Source organism: Amblyomma americanum, chromosome 2 (assembly GCF_052857255.1).
Source record: "Amblyomma americanum isolate KBUSLIRL-KWMA chromosome 2, ASM5285725v1, whole genome shotgun sequence".
In the NCBI taxonomy this organism is placed as follows: Eukaryota; Metazoa; Arthropoda; class Arachnida; order Ixodida; family Ixodidae; genus Amblyomma; species Amblyomma americanum.
The window spans coordinates 141,134,379-141,152,067 of NC_135498.1; positions in this window are offsets into that span (position 1 = coordinate 141,134,379).

A 17,689-nucleotide genomic window follows, 5' to 3' on the forward strand; every position below is an offset into this window, starting at 1 on the left:
GAGCTTGAAGCTGTCATAAGGCTGGCGGAGGGCGGTGATTGATGCGGTCATTGTAGCGCTCACCTGAGAGCGAGCATTGTTTAAGGTAAGCAGCCGCCAGTCTGATAATGATAATTTTGTACGAAGTGAAAATGTCCTAAAGATTCCCATTTCGTCGATACACGACAAGCAGGCGCTCCGTAACAGCAAATTTTGCAGCGTACATTTTTGGTATGTCGTAGAGTTTTTCTGGAATTCTCGAGACATTTGGTAAAGAGGCAGAATGCTTTAGAACTAGTTTTGTGCGGCTAGAGTTGTCGGTATCACGCATTATAAGTCTTGTGAATCGGTACGTGGTTAAGTCTGCCCGCTATCCTCATGGCACCTTCAATGATTTGTACAGAATATTTATGTCGCTAAAGTGCGCCTTTTAGTTTAGAGCACTTAGAACTGCACAGTGTCTCATTTCGCTGCTCTCAAAAGGCAAATACTGCTGAAAAATCTTGTGTTTCCGGTAGAGCGCACTGCAGGAGCATCGTAGAAAATCAGGCGCACTGTAGCTGACAGCAGCGTTTTTCCAGCCCCTATAAATACTTTGCTGGAACAATCATGTACCAGTCTGTAAATCCTGGTTTCCTTTTTTTGGCGTGCCGTTATACTTTATAGATATATAACTAACTTCTACTTCATAGTGCCTACTTCGCCTCTGTTATTTGTATATAGAGCCGCCACCGGTGCTCAGTTGGGAGAGCATCGGACGCGAAATTCTGATGTAGTGGGTTCGAATCCCACAGGCAACCTGTGGTTAATTTTTCTTGCGCTGTTAGTAATGATAAAAATACAAAATTATATAAAGAAAGCATCCCCTATGCTTCTTACGTTAGGTGAGTCTTGGCTTCCGTCATTTATGTCGCAAGGAGCACCTCTTTCCGTTCACCCTGTGCTGAATAGTTAATCGAGGGCCGCAAATCTGGCAGTCGTCTCTGGTAGTGGGTTCTCGCACAGCTTCCGCCCTCGCCATTCCACCACATTCTTATGTGGCACCGGCGGTAATACATGACGTACTACGTCCGCCGCAATGGACGAGTGTGGCGCTGGTAAGACCTCTCAAGCCCCTCGATCTTTTATGGCGCAAGGGCATCTGTGTCCAAAGGGTGCCATGGCACACTGCTTTTGTTCTGCTCAAGGTGAGGTCAAAGACGCATTTCCCAAGAATTTCACCACAACGAAGCCGAGGACCAGGCAGGGGAAGCTTGTACCACTTGTATTACCGGTGGGTACCCAGCAGCACTAAAAATCAAACCCCGCGCCTTCTGCATGTGAGGGGGATGCTCGAACCATAAGGTCACCACTGCAATTTTTACTCCACGCAAAAAGTACCCCTGAAACAAAAAGGTTGCGCAGCCGCTGTAGCACAGCTGGTAGAGCACCGGACGCGAATTCTGATGCTCGTGGTTTCGGATACCTACGGCGACATGTGGTTGTTTTTTCTTCTGGTTTTATTAAACCACCAGGACAAAAAACTACAAAATAATAAAGGAAATCGCAGCTGGAAAATAAATGTGAATAGAAGCCACCAAAAATGGTTACCTTAACAACGATCAATCTTAATGCATTAATTAGATATTTTGACTATATCTTGAATGATGTCATAGACGCCACTCGTATAGTTTTGATGGCAGTTTGCGATGCGAGTATATTTCAGGCGATAAGTTTTTTCGATTTATGACACAACCTACACGCACTAGCCTGAATGGCAGCACACAACGCGCTGTACGAGGAACGGTAGCATCACAGTTTTGATAAGTAAGTCTGGAAACGCATACAACTGAAGGTGCTTTATGGTTAATGGAGGTTTAAGGTCCCAAAGCGACTCTGGCTATGAGGGACGCTGTAGTGAAGGGCTCCGGGAATTTCGACCACCGGGGTGTTTTAACGTGCACTGACATTGCACTGCACACGGGCCTCTAGAATTTCGCGTCCATCAGAATTCGACGCCGCGGCCGGGATCGAACCCGCTTTTTTCGAGTCAGCTGCCGAGCGCCTTAACCAGTGAGCAACCGCGGCTACGGAGCAGATGACGTCGGTTCGCATTCCTGTCGCAAGCTAGCCTGCAACTTGACTCTCAGACGTAAGCTGTATGCAACATGATACTGTTTACATTACCCGGAACACTGTACCACGAACGGTTGCGTCGCAATTTTCATACGGCTGTCACCGCATGAATTGCGGCCTATCGAGGCCGGCCAGTGGCCGGTATACAGGGTGTTTCAGCTAATACTGCACACAATTTTTAGTAATAGGCTTTTTGAGTTAGAAGAGTGGTTTTTTCGAAACAAAATTATCATCTCTGTTGTGCATCAGAATCCAGATAAGACGTACTCACTAGCAGGTTGGTTAACGAATATTGAATATTAGCTTTCTAACTATTCCTCTAAGGGTAATAAAATATTGAAAAACATTCGGCCCACCTTTAATACTCATATCACTTTTTAGAATCTCGAAAACGCAGATACCTTCATTGTTGCGGGCAACAAAATTTGAATGCCTCGACGAGTTACGTGCACTGAAGAGGTTGATTTGCTACCGAGCTTCTCGGGAGCGTCTGTACAGTTTGGCACGGTGGGGCCAAAAATGGCATGGTCACAGCTCCGGGGGTACAGTGTTTCCAAAATTCTAGAAACTCATATTGACATTACTAACGGTTCGCTATGCGCCTATCATTAATTAAAGAGCCTAGCAATGATAGTTAAGAATTTAAGTAGTTAACCGACTGGGTACTTAGCACGTCTCAGCTGTACTCTGATGCCTTACACCGCTAAGAATGCAATGCCGTAAAAGCGTTCTTCTAACTCAAAAAGTATATTTTAAAAAATGTGTAAAGTCTTATGCTAGACGCCCTATATGTAGACGAACAACACGCATACTCCATTTTTTCGTCTTAGCCTCGCACCCAGTTAGTCGGCAGTGCGCCGACTACCTTCGTGCTCTCTGGCCTGCGTTATCAGTGGTGCTGGAGCTATGTTTTCATTGTGCCAGCTGCGCTCTTGAAGCATTTTTTTCGCGTATTTGCTCTTTCGTGGATTGAGCGCGACGACAATGAACTCCATGTTCTTTGGGGACCATTAAATCGCCAGAGGATGCTAAAGTTCCCCAAAGCGAAAAAAATGTATATAAAAACAAGTGAAGCTCATGGTAACCGGCGCCTGCACTATGCAGTATGCTTTTACACCTGCATCAGATTTCTGCAGACCAAGAGCAGAGACGCCTATGGTATTTAAACATTAACAGTACAGACTTCTGGCGTTCTGTGCAACCTCGCGACTTCTCGGAAAACTTCGTTCGCGCAAAACGCACAGATATAAATGCAATTCCAATTTTCCATGGTTACGAAGGAAAGGCGAATGACAGTATTAATTATGTTTTGAGCAATTTACTCTTTTAATAAAAAAACCATGTCTTCAAATCAAGTTTTACTCACTCGAACGTTCGACGGCGACACGTCCAGAGGGAAGCTCAAGAAGAAGAAGAAGAAAGGGAATTTTAATGAAAGAAAGGCGGAGAGGTCGGCTGTTGGTAACAGGGCCCTGGCCTGCTACTCCACACAGGGGAAAGGGAAGAGGAGGAAAAGGAAAGTGTGAATGAAGGCTGATGATGGCATAATACAATGAGTTTCACGGGTGATGTCTATGCACACGCACACACACACACACACACAACACTGGCTGGCACTCGCATCGCGGTTACTGGACACACATAAAACTCAAAACTGGTGTCTGCAACACAACACCGACACATGTCATTAACCATGTAGGTTGTGCACAGGCGGTCACAAACGAGTATCCAGGCCTGTTTCACACAAAAAGTTGAGCAGGGCTTTTGTCACACGCCACCAATCAGAACGTCTCGTCCTTGCGCCCAGAAGAGTTTCCGCAGAGAGAGGGCGAGAGTCCAGGTTTTTCACGGTCGCCTCCAATGTTGTTCTTTCAGAAGTATACTTCGGGCACGCGCAAAGAAGGTGTCCAATAGTCTCTGGTGTGTTGCACTGTGCGCAATTTGGGTTACTTTCGATGCCGATCTTGTGAAGATAGTGTTTGGTGTAGGCAACGCGCCGTCAAAAGACAAAAGGCGAGTTCGACAGGCCGGTGGACGAACGATGCCTTGTACTTTGACAGCATAGCAGCATAATCTGGACTCCATTTTTGCTTGCTAAGTTCGCTATCACAACAAGGTGAAGCCACAGTAAATGTTTCTGGCATGTTTGCACGCGAATTTTCAGGGTAACCGTTCTGATTCAAAAGGATTCAATCCGAAGAACGCTGTCCTGCCTATAGAGAACGAAATGGGCGTATGAACAAGGGTAGAAACTTGGGCGAGTCGGTAACGGTGATCCATGGAAAGTGAGAGAAACCAGGGCGCCCAAGACGAACGTAATCCGTGAGGGGAAACAGGCGCATGCGCCCAGAAAGATAATGAAAAACAGGTGAATGAGGATCTACGGATGTGCACGATTCAGCGTTTCTTTAAGAAGGCCAGCTCTCTTTTGGACAGGGAGATAGACGGCTTGCTTACACATTTATCGTCCAAGGCAGCGATACGAGCTGCTTCAATAATCTCTCGCGTTAACTGATCCCGGTGTCTGGCAACGATCGAGCACTTGTCCAGAAATGGCACACAACCACACTCCTTGCAGTGTAAAGCCAGATTACTGCCAGTAAAAGTTCTCAAGTTATTTTTGTGTTCGCGAAGTCTCTCATTCAAGCACCGACCTGACTGACCAACATACCGCTTGCCGCAAGAGAGAGGGATGTCATAAACAATGCCTTCAGTACATTTCACGAATTTCTTTCTGTGGTTAATGGTGCACTGCAGCTTTTGGGGACGTTTATCAGCGGGCAAAGTTCTTTCAGTCGGAAGTTAGCGCCTGTGTTGTGTCTGTCTTTCTCTGTCCCTCTGTCCCGTTTTTGCGCTACTCTCACTTTCCATGGGCGTATGAACTTTACTACAAGTAATAGATCGGCCACGATTGATTCAGCCGCAGCTTTGAACAATGCTAAATAAAAAAAGGACAAATGTAAATAGTTGGTATAATTCAGACGGAGTATGCAATGAGTGTAGGAGTGCGGTGAGTCTACGCTAGCTTCTACGTGCACACGTTCGCTCAGAAATTCAATACTCAGTGCCGATAGCATCTAAATGCGCTGCAGCCCTGATGCGCTTTTTCTTCGTCCTGTGTACAATGAAAATGTAAGGATCTATGAAGCCATTTAGAGAAAATGTAATTATAACGAGCCGTCACTAACCTCTAATGCCCCATTCACAGGCACAGCCAGCGCACTGTAACGTTTTTACGACCTTTTGCCGCTCAGTTGCTATCCGAAGCCCCGAAAATGTCTCAACGAGCTTGACTCAACTTCAGCAATTGCGTTTCGCGTCATGCGCACTGCAGCACCAAAATTTAAGCAAAATAGGAATAGAACAACTGTAGTTTACCCACATGTGAGTGTACAACTGCGTGATATATTTTTACACAGGGGTGATATTGGACATATCATAGACCGCGCTGCTTATCTAGGATGAAAGCTTTCCGACGAAGTGCTGAATAGGTTAGCCTGAGGTGTTGGTGCTAGGTTTCCTACGAGATTCATGCGCCTTGTTGATGACGTCACGCTAGTTTTCTTGCCATCGCTAGTATTTTGTGCACCATCTGCGAGTAAAAGCACACATACACACAGATACCCTCACGGCTTTTCTCGTAATGGGACTAGTAATACTCACGCATTAAAAGAAACACAGAAAGACGACCGAGATACCGCCACACAGAGGCGAGCAAAGATGCCATGGCGCGAGCATACAATTTGAATACACAAGCACATAAAGTAAAGGGAGGCGGCTATCAGTACCATGTGAGCCGCGCAAGCCAGAAGAGTTTCACGTATGATGACCACACTGAAAGGGTGCTTTATAAGAACCTAAAAAAGGAAATAGCAATGCAATGGTAGGGAGAAAAGCTATGTATTGTACTTAACTCAGAAGATGAGACTGAAAGCTTAGAAGGACACACATAAATTCCAAGCTAGCTCAAGAGTTTTATACATCCTCCTTAAAAAAGAAATTTTACACCGTCGACCAGTGTTTGGCAGCAACACAACGTATATTAATAAAAGCAAGTGGCCCAAAAGGATGCAGTGTTTCGCATAAACGCCGAGAGTTTGAACAGTTTGTCTTCTATGAAGTGTTAAGCAGGCAAGATGATATTGTAAGTTTACGATCACATCGTTGCTGAAGAAAGAACTGCGCAGGTATAGATAAGTAACCAAAAAATAAAATGGTATCTTATTCGAATGTGCGTCTGATTTATCTTCGTTTATCTGATAATGGGCTTGAAATAATTATTTATTCCTGACCCATAATCATCATCATCATCATAATCATCATCATAATAATCATCATCATCATCATCCCCTTGACTACGCTCCTGCACGGGAAAGGCCTCCCTCACGTATCACCAATTAATCCTGTTATTTGACAACTACGGCCACCGTATACCCGCAAACAACTTATTCTCATCCGCACATTTTTCTGCCGCCCCCGGCTACGCTTGCCTTCTAATGGAATCCACTCCGTTACCCTTAAGGAACCGGTGCTGTCTTGCCTTCGCATTGCATTCCCGGCCCAAGTCCACTTCTTCTTGATTTAGACTGGGATTGTGTTAACCAGCGTTTATTTTCTCACCCACTTTGCCCGCTTCCGGTCTCTTAACGTTACGCCTATCGTTTTTCTTTCCAAGGCTCCCTGCATTGTCCTTAACTTGAGCTGAGTCCTTTTCGTTAGCCTCCACGTTCCTGCCACGTAGGTGAATACCGGTAAGATACAGTTGTAGTGCACTTTTCTCTTGAGGGATATTGGGAAACTACCATTCATGATCCAAGAGAACCTGCAATATGCGCTGCACTCCATTCTTATCCATACAGTTATTTCCCCTCTCATTACCCTGATCAGCTGTCAGTACCAGCCCTATGTATACCTTTAACGATTTCAGCACCTCGCTGCCAGTTGTGAACAGCTGTTCCTTTGCTAGACTCTTGAACTTTACTTTGGTTTTCTGCATGTTAATTTTTAGGCCAACCGTTCTTCTCTCCCTGTCTAACTCATTGGTCACGATTTGTAGTTCACCTCCTGTGTGACTTAGCAAAGAAATGTCATCAGCGAATCGCAGATTATATGGGTGTTCACCTCACTGAAGTCAAAGCTGGCACTGAAAATAACAAAAGCTTTACACTTCCCTTTTGCAAAGCTGTGGAAGTTGTAATTGAAAAGAAATATATTTTGGGTGTGTCCGTAAAAAATCGCTCAAGCTAGCCGTGTGTCTCCTATACATATGCGTGTCTGCTTTCTGAATCTGCATCTTGCCTTGGCGGAGCACTGACACATCTTGATTCTCTACCTGAAGCATAAAGTTTTCTCCTATCGTTTTCTGCAACAAGAAGACGGAAGAGATTTCTGACTTAGAGGGGCGAAAAAGATTAAATGAAGAGAGCGATGTGATCCAGGTTAGTCTTTTTCTGCTACCTGGAGCGGGAAAATGTCGGTATAATAAGGTGAGTCTGAACGAAGCCAGAGGTCGCGTACATATCCCCCCCCCCCAACCTTGTCTATCACACATGCACACACAAACAAAAACTCTGAGCAGTTGTATAGACCGCATACAGCGGCAATGACATATTTTCGAGACGGTTCCATACAGCTCAGGAACAGCTGCGGACAATTGTTAGCGATCGCCGAACATTCAAGCGTTAGCCGCAGCTGCTCCAATGAAAAGTGCTCTTTGGCCTTTTGGATGGTATCGAGTACATGACTGCGACTATTCCGTCATAAGACGCCAGCTGGTGTGCATGTCTTCCACTGTAAGGAAGTGAGCCAGTGCTGTTGTTTCACACCTACTGGTATGCCTTTGACATCTCTCCATGACTGAGCCCGCTGCAGTGTTATAGTTTGATAATCCGCGGAAGAGAGTTCTGAGGAGCTTGGAGGGAGTTTGTGTAGAGCGTACAAGGGCGCACAAGTAAGCGGTTTGTTAGACTGTGTTAGCATAGTGTCACCCGATCGCATTTCATGATCAACTACGCGGATCAAAAGCTTCGCCTGAGAAGGGACGTGTCTGCTCCTCTCGACGTCATCAAGTCATGCACAGATACCTTCTCATGGAAGCGTATCGAGCTATGCTGAAGCTTTCTTTAATTAGGCGTCATGCGGACGCAGATTCAGGTCGAATCTACCGATTTTGGCCGAGAAGTTCAGACTGCTCCAAAGTGCTGATACGGGTCGGCGACTGCTGAGGAAATGGCTGTACAACAATAAGCTCGCGATATCAATTTGACTGTGGAATATTCTTCTTCAGAAAGAGCAGTAAAATTGACCCCTTTGTGCTGCCAATCTCAGATTAAAATTCAGCAGTAAAAATAGAAGTACCCAGCAGCGAAGTGACATTGTTTATTGTGTACATTGTTTATGGACTATAGGCTTGCGTTTTAATATTTCCCTCTTGCGAGAACGAGTGGAGACAAGCCCATAATCCAGATAGCATATTAAAATAATCGTGCCCTAATGGTTGTTCCGGTAACTCTGGCCACCACTGCAATGCCCTTTGAGTCTATGTTGGGGTAGTAATAAAGCAGAAGTTACCACATAGCGGCTGCGCCCCTTATATGTGCACATTGGAAAGCGCATTTACTACGCATGGCGTAAAAGAAAAAAACAGGCCGGTAAAGCACAGCGGCAGAAACAGTCGCATATACCTTCCGGCTGACTCGTCATGTTAACAGAGAATGCGCCTCCCGCCGTCTATCTAGCATGAAGGAGTTAAAGAGACACCGACGAAAAAATGAATTACATATTTAGCAATAAATGACCGTGTTAAAATGGAAACACTAACTCCTATTGTGAGCATCGTATTTGTGAGGTATAAAATGACCTGGAAATGAAATACAATTACGGACACTCTAACACGTTTTGACAAGGAAGCATATTTGCCGCCAGAAAAGCCTCATAGCGTCCGGATATTTGTGTCCCAGGCTACACCACCGTACGCTTTCAATAGATTACACCGAGTCTCCTCCGTTGATGATGTCCCGTATCTGATTCGACAGGTAGTACAAATGTTACTATCTTAAATTCAATTTACTCAGCACAGAAAAACAAACAAACAATTTTATTTTCAGAACAAATCACAACATAGGCCGACTACCATAAAGTCGATCTTTATTACAAAGCAAAAACGTTAGAAAATGCCGTTAATGTCGCTTTATGGGATGCTGATGCAAGTACTTCTCGTCTAAAAGATTCATCTACGATAATTTACATATATTGGCGTACATAATTATCATTTAAACAACCTCTGTGGATAACACCGAAAAATTAGAAAATGTATCCAGGTTAATCGTGTTGGAAAAGAAGCTGGTGACCACATGATTTCCATGAGCCGCTTGGAGTACAGCCTTGCATTCGATTTTTTGTTTGCAGTATTACTCAATATGTGTAACGCTAGCTGTTTGACAAAAAACGTGTGAATGCAATCCGCTCGTCGCAGATTTCTTCATTATTCCTTGTGTCACTTCACTTTGTTTTCCAGTTAGGCATCGTGTGTAAAAAAAGCAATTATGATTTTAATTTTTAAAAAGAATAGAAAATAATCAAAACGGGTTTTTACAGCGACAGGTCTGAAAGGCCTCTTGGTGGGTTTGACATCGTAGTCGTGGTAACTAAAATATTAACAGTGGTATGTCGTAGCCGTCGGCGTATCCGGTGGTGCGTTGCCGTGAGAACCACTAGTAGAGTGGTTACCTGATGAGGTGTGGGCATAGTGAGAACAGAGAAATGCATAACTGTTGCGTGGTTACCACCAGAGCCATCCGGAAAGAAGTTCGTGTTGAAGAAAGAACGTGTAGCAAGAGCGTGGCAGTCCGGAACGGAAGGGTGGGCACCACGGCAACCATATGGAGGATTACTCGGGCGGAAGGAAGTAGTTATGGCGAGAGCCGAAGGTAGTTGCCAAGGAACAAGCAGCAGGCTATTTCAATTGGAAGAGGAAGGAGCATTATAAAGGAAGCAGGCGTGTATGGCGAGCGCATAGGAAGGTGTAACCAGAGGCTTGTTTCCATGGAAACTGTCCGGAATGTGTTTACCGTTGACGGAAGACGAGGTGGCGAGACCGGAATAATCTCCCATCGAAGGATGGTTGCGTTGTAAGCAGGTTATGGCGAGAGCATAGAAAAGCTTAATTGGGGGGGGGGGGGGTGGCTTCCGTAGAAGGAGGAAAGTATAGCAAAAGACCAAGGCGCAAGCGAAGTATGCTCGTCACAGAAACCGCTTCTAGGGTATTTACCTGGGAAATACGAGGAGAAAGGTTACTGTTGAAGAAACGAGGTATGGTCAGAACATAAGAATGCGTAACCGGATAAAGGATACCACGGGAGTTTTCCCAAGCGTGGTTACCTTGGAAAGAGCGGGGAAGGTATGGTGAGGGAGGAGGAATATGGCACGATCTGTCTCCGTCAGCTGCTGCGAAATGCGTCATTCCAGGAGACGACCATCGGTGGCGCCGTGGGCCTAGAGCGGCTGTCTGAAAAGGAAAGATAGTTTGAAAACGAGGATGCGTGGAAACAAAAAAGAGCGCTGTGTAACTATAAAGATATAGAGTTGTTTCATGTTCTCTATCTGAACGTGCCGTAAATGTACACGTTAATAGCTCTCTCTGTAAAGTGTTAGCACAGACAACCGCCCCGTCACTTTTTTAGTCTTTTGTCGATACGGTTCTTTCTTCAGGAGTCGCTTTAATGTGTAGTCCAGGTGTTTTGTATAAGTAGTGGTCGGAGAACGTATTACTTAACATTGCAAAACTCTCCAGGATTTCAATTTTTACCATCCAAATTGAACAGATGTTAAAGTTTGGTATATTAACCGTTTTCTGCATATTATTCCTTAACTGCAAGTCCACGAAAACAGATAATTGTGCCTCCATCGCTGCAGCAGGTACTTTTAAATTTCATTTTTTTTAGTTTCTTCGCTCTTCATACCCTGGTTAGTGAAGTAATGGCTGATGACATAAAGCAACTCGCTGGCACGATCCATGCTGCGCTTCATGTTTTGCCAATTTTCAGTGCTTGCACGCCGCGGACAGTGGGCTCTGCAACGTTTCCTTTTTATGCGATGTAACAGTTATTTTCCTTTATTTTCTGCTTGACTCCTGCACATTATGACAGCTTAGTGATTATTGAGAAGAGGAAATAATCGAGCGTTTCGCCTTTGTGCAGTTGAAAAATAAATAGCTGCCACATGTTGTTTATCCACGTATTTTATCAAATATGTAGGCTATCCATGTTATCAAAAAAAAGTTTCTTTTGCAAGAGTCAGTTTATTTATGTATTTTATAACTCAAAGACCCTGGTATGAGGAGTTACATCAGGGATTGGCATGGAAATTAAACAACAATGATCTTGATAGCGTTCTTAAAATGGATAGCGCTGATATGATGTACGGCGTCCTGTGGTAGATCATTCCAGCCCCGGGATGACGTGACAAAAAAATATCGAATATGAGCGGTGGTTTTTTGGGTGGAGGCGTAGACGGCCTTATAGTGACTAATAGGGCGGGAGCCGCGATGAGCAGGTGATGTGACTGATTTTTCTAGAGGCGAATGATAAAACTTATGAAAAAGGCAAAGTAGTGAAATTTTTCGTCACGTTTCCAGGCTGAGTAAGTTGTCTGTGGTTTTTAAAGCAGACACACCAGTGTATTTTGAATAATCAGTATGAAGGAAACGAATATGACGATTTTGTATTTTTTTCCATGTTTATAGAGAGGTTAGACCTTTGAGGATACTATGTTGCTGAAGCGTATTATAGTTTAGGACGGACAAAAGTTAGGCATGTTAAATGATTTGATGTTTGGTGAGGCAAATTGTCAATTGCGCGGTATGAAACCAAGAGAATGATTAGCCTCACCAGCGATTATCATGATATGAGATGACTATGTTAGGTTTCGCGTTGCATTAATACCTAAGAAATTACAGGAAGAGATGGATGGCACTTCCGAAAGAAAGATAGCGTATTTAGAAGAGAAAGCATCTGCCGACGACGTAAATAAATAAACATGTTTCGGAAATACCAAGAGACATTAACTAACATTTGCACCAAGTTTCAATTCATTGGGCGTGCACTCTCAGTGGTCCGTCCCGTGCTATCCTCTCCTGATACGCGCCGCAAAGAGCGCTGCGGCGGGCTGCGGTCTAGGCGTACTAACTATAACTTTGTCTCGTAGGATTATAACGATAAGTTGTGCCAAGGCCGGACTAGAGCCGCTATGATTGCAGAAAAGTGGCGGAGAGAACTCTTGGGTGAGGCAGAGTCCGTCAATTTACATACACACTCCCTCTGTGAGCTGTCAAACAATGCGACTGAGCAGTCAGAGCAAGATAAGCGCGCTGATATTGTCGTCCTGGAATTTGTAAAATGGCAGATTACCATCATGAAATGTGCTGATGTAGCAGCGACCTAGGCAGGAAAGTGCCAGAAAGTGTACTACGTAAGCGTAACCGTGTGCACAGGTGCGAGAAATATGAGAAAGCGAATGAAATTACTGCTTGCTTCCTCATGAAGCATATGAGAGTGATAGTTATTATGCGTTAACTGATATACTATACGGAAATAAAGCTAACCTTATATTTGCTCCGCCTATAGTACACGGTAACATGCTAGCATATTTTTCTCTTAATAATACGATGTCACGCTTACTTGGTCAGGGGAGCAGATTTTCATTGTCGGGGCCCACAAAAAAACGAAAATCTTTTTTTCGCGCAGTACATGCACGGTCACTAAGCGTCATTGACGAAATAAATTGTTAGGTTTGCATTTCATCCATAAGTGGGACGCAGCATGGTGAACTCGTATCACCTTGTTGGTAAGTGCTTGGCATGGCTGCTTGAACCTACTTAAAAAATTTGTTGCAAAAGTTATGACAGTCTGGAATCGCACCAGCCACTACTACATTTGTAATGAAGAAAGGACAAAATGCAAACGCTTAAACCTTTCGCTAAGACTTATCTTTTTCTCTGAACATGGTAATATTACACTGCAATTGTACTCTATTAGTATGAACTGTATATAAAACTTATATTTCTTTACTTGCGGACAAAGGGCATTTCATCCAGGGCTCAGGATGAGCAATCTACCACCCGTATCATCTTCAGCCCTCACCTGGCTACGCCCACCGCTGGGCGAAGGCCTGCCCTTTATCTCTGCACTTAACCAAAACCTAAACTTGAATATGTTCATTCTGTCTGGGATCCCCATCAGGTTAACCTAATTAATACCATTGAGTCAGTTCAGAATCGTGCCGCCAGGTTCATCTCATCTGTCTACTCCTATCATACCAGCATCTCAGGTCTGAAATCACGATTGCAGTTGCCTACGCTAGTCACCCGTCGGAACGCAGCACGTCTCTGCTTATTTCATAAGTTCTTTCACAACTTTCCAGAAGCCAACCGATTAATTCCACGTGTGCATCGCATTTCCCGCCATAACCACCCGAACGCTGTTTACCCTGAACGTGCACATACCACCACATTCCAGCAATCATTTTTCTCAAAAACTGCCCGTGAGTAGAATAACCTCTCCGCCGAAGTGGCCACCATCATGAATCATCGACTGTTCAAGACCACTATCGAGAAAGCCTATTCATCAACATAATTTTTTGTCCATTTTTCATTAATGTATAATATCTTTTGCCGTGTTATCCCCACCCCTCATGTAATGTCCCGAAAGGGACCTTTGAGGAAAAAATAAATAAATAAATAAATTAGATCAGTGGTAGATGCACTCAAGCCACGCTCTCTGCTCGTCTAAAGTGCGTTTGCCAATTTCTAGCGATCGCCGTTAAATCAAAAGATGATTTCCCCCTCAGGAAGGTACGACATAGGCGACAGCAGCCAGGCGGCATGGGACATGCGACGCCGGCTGGGCCCCATCGTGGCCGAGCAGCTTCCTGGCCGAAGGGTTCTGGTGCATCTCTTCAGCGCCGACGACATCCGCACTCTGTACCGGGAGGAAGGGCGGATGCCACGTCACGTGGGTTCGCTGCCACTCAAGCTCTACCACCGCAGTCGAACGCCCGAGTTATTTGCCAACGACGGCCTGCTCCACTCGTGCGTACTCTGAAGAATTTTATGGTCTCCTTACTTTTAATACATTTTAATGCCACAACATTAGAAGCCTCAACGGCAAAGTTCGTCGTAAGCTGATTTCGATTATTGGCTGGAGAGAGCTGACATCACCAGACGGAAGGATTTCCTCTGGTTTGAAGTGAATGGCGTTACCAGACGTCAATTCCAGTAAAGCCATTGGTAGCTGCTTGTGCTATCAGATTGGCGACATAAAACGCCATTAGATCTCAGCAATTTCATTAGAAATCAAGCTGAAACGCTTGGTTCTTATTTATAAAAAGGTTTCGCTGTTTCACCACTTTCATCGTGTGTAGCTGTTTCGTAGGCCACGTGCTAACATTTCGTTGTGTTTCGCGTGGCCTTGACAGTGATGCAACAATGCACCGCCATGAATATAGTCTATTCATTATTAGCACAGTGTTTTCTACGCTTATACTTTTTAGCTTTCTATGATTTCTTTATGCTGCTGCTCTTTTTCTAGGCGTTATCACAATCTAAGTTTATGCGGCGCTTGCTTGTGCTAAACTTGATCTGGGTAATTTTTGAAACGTCTCCAATATATAGATTTGGCGACAAGAATATGCCAGTTGTCTCCATTTTATTTTTTGAGTGCAGCTATGGTTTTATATAGCCGCTTTGAAAAGTGGAACAGCGGGAGTGGAACAGTTTTCTCAGTAATAATGAATTTTAGTCGCGTCTGGAAGACGAAAGCTGGTACATTTCCAATTAATCTAAGCTAACGTGTTGGAGAGCGGTGTTTTCGAAAGTTTGCTAAATTAAAAGCTTGCGTAGAACAAAACTTTTGGTGCTTTAATTTCAGACATGCAGACGTAAAACAAAGCAATGCATAATTGCAAGCTTTATGAAGCACATCGTCAAGATTATCAGAATTCTAGTATTGCCCGACACACTCGTCTATGCGACGTAACCGGTTTTATTGATACACGGCGTAATTTCCACGTGTTTGCGTAGCATACGTGGTGGGCTGATGACGCCGCACGCATTGGCTACGTCTTCGTCGTAAATGTTAAGCAGCCTTATTCCAGGTCTCTAAAGGGTTGCAGGGCCGCAAATACGCGAGCAAAAAGGAAGCATTTTGCTGCGACTCCAGGGCTGGTGTGCCCGCGGCTGCATGACGCGTGAGCCTGTGTAGAGAAGCTCGTTTGTGACAACATAATCCCACCGCATGCGGTAATAGTGCATCAGTAGGATTTGCAGATCGTTCTGTGGTGGCATCAATAAGGAATTTGTGCTTGAGATATTTTGTGCCGCACGAAGCGCCATTTTCAGAAATTTTGAATCGAGAAATCGTAACTTGGCATGCTCTGAGAATGATGTATTTTAGTCGTCCTGTTGCTATTCTTCCCCCGAAGAACTAAGAATAGTGCGATAGCAAGCAATACCAAACCAAGATGATACACAGGGTAAAAAAACAAAAAAAAATTTATCAGGACTGTTAAGCATTGTCTCATTAAAGCAATGTACCAGCACCGTATTTTTTCAACATGTAGCCTGTAGCCTTCATAACAGCACGATTTCGCGCCTTCATAACAGCCAGGGCGAAGAGTGGCAACGCCTACGGTCCAAAGTCCATGACGGCGTCTCAGGCCCCCGTACAATACATGCCTATGGCGAGGACCTGGCGAACATTGCGGATGACGTCGTTCTCCTCATCGCAACTTCGGCGCTGGGGAAGTGAAAGACTGCCACACCATTATGCGAAGATCGGCGTTTGAGTGTGAGTTCGCCTCATCGCAACTTCGCGGGACAGCGCTGGGGGAAGTGAAAGACTGCCACACAATTATGCGAAGATGGGCGTTTGAGTGTGAGCGAAGCACTGTCTTTCCCTATCGCTTTTTGGAGTTTCTTAAAGATTCCAAAAAAAAACTGTCGACGAAACTTACGAAATGGAGCTTCTCAGACATCTCAAATCCTTATATGACGAATGCTTGTAGTAAGCTCTAGGATACGGTACTACAACCTCATGTAAAACTGTGTTGATTGCGTATATCTTTCGTTGTGTTTGAAGTTCACCTGCAAGGATATATGGTGGGTTCTTTCCGCCCATAACGTTCTTACAGTTCAGCTGATGCCAAATGAGATGAAACTGGTGGTGTTCTCTCTTGAGAGCACCCCATATCTGTGTCTAAATACTGTTTACGTGCAGGAGATTAGCATTGAGTTTTTCTGCCCATTAACCGTAGAAATCAGACAACAGCTGCACTATCATTCGTTCGATAGCGTTGAGCGACAAGCGGCTCCACTCAGTGTGATGAACAAGATTGACAGCTTACCGGCAATAGGCAGCACACCTCATTATCCACAGAGTGCCGTAAATGAGCCGTGCGGTAGGCTGTGCAGAAAAAAAAACTGATTCAAACGAAGCTGCCACAGACAAAATGCTTGAATCAAGCGTAATAGCAACAGCGTAATTGGAAAAGGTAAAGCGTCAACGAGTGCAGAAATAAACAAATAGAGTGTTTCAAAGATAGACTATGTCGTGTCTCCGGCACATTTAAACGCCACCGGGTGAGCTCAATGAACGTCGAGATGGAGCGAGTGAGTCCAAGAGCACAAAGGGCTTCATCAGAACTCCTCCGAAATTGGAACTTACTGCACTTACTCGATTAGACGGTAACGGGAAGCAGATTTTACGCTTCCTGAAGAAATAGCGAACGGCACGGGACCAGCGCGCAGTATCCGCGTGCTGGATGAACCACGTGAATGGATGCGGGGGAAAACGCGCAGCGGCGAGCGTCCTAAAGAGCGCGCAAATATATTCGGTTGAGTGACTGATGCGTGGCTAATAAGAGCGAGATCTTCGTGCGTACCTAAGTTAATAGGAAAGAATGAACAGCCGCCGTCATCCATGCCTAGCGCGAAGCTAAGAAAAGCGGAGCAAATTAAGTGGTCGGACTGTTTTCGGAAGCCGGGTCCGTCCATTTTTCTTTAAGCCTGCCGTTTCGAGCACGTTATAGTAGCGTGGACAACTGAGCAGCATAGAATTCACGTTTGTGTTGTGTTGTGTTGGGTTTCATGGCACATAGGCAGCTAAGCCCATCATGCGCCAGGCTCAAGGTATAGAATTAGTTTTCTACATAATGTTTCGATTTATGAAAAATCTTCGATGGTGTAGATGGGCTAAAATAATTGTACTGCCTAGTAATAACAGAGAAGGAGAAATCTGGAATTACCTAATGGTAAAAGCCCCAGAGAAGGTGAGGTAGCCTCAGTGGCTATCCTTGGCTGGTCAAGGGTCCTGAGGCTCCCAACCAATCAAATAAGAACCTCAGCCTTCTTCACAGGAACGAGAAAGTGGCTGAGGTGTATCATGCAATAAAGCGAACCAGTGCTTCAAAATTTACAGTTTTTCAAATGACCCTGCTTCTTTTAAAAAGCTAAAAACGTAAGGTATGTTTTAAAATGGCATTATCATCTAAGAGCAGTGCTGGATGAAGGGGAATGCATTCTTTGTAGAACTGAGTGAAATGC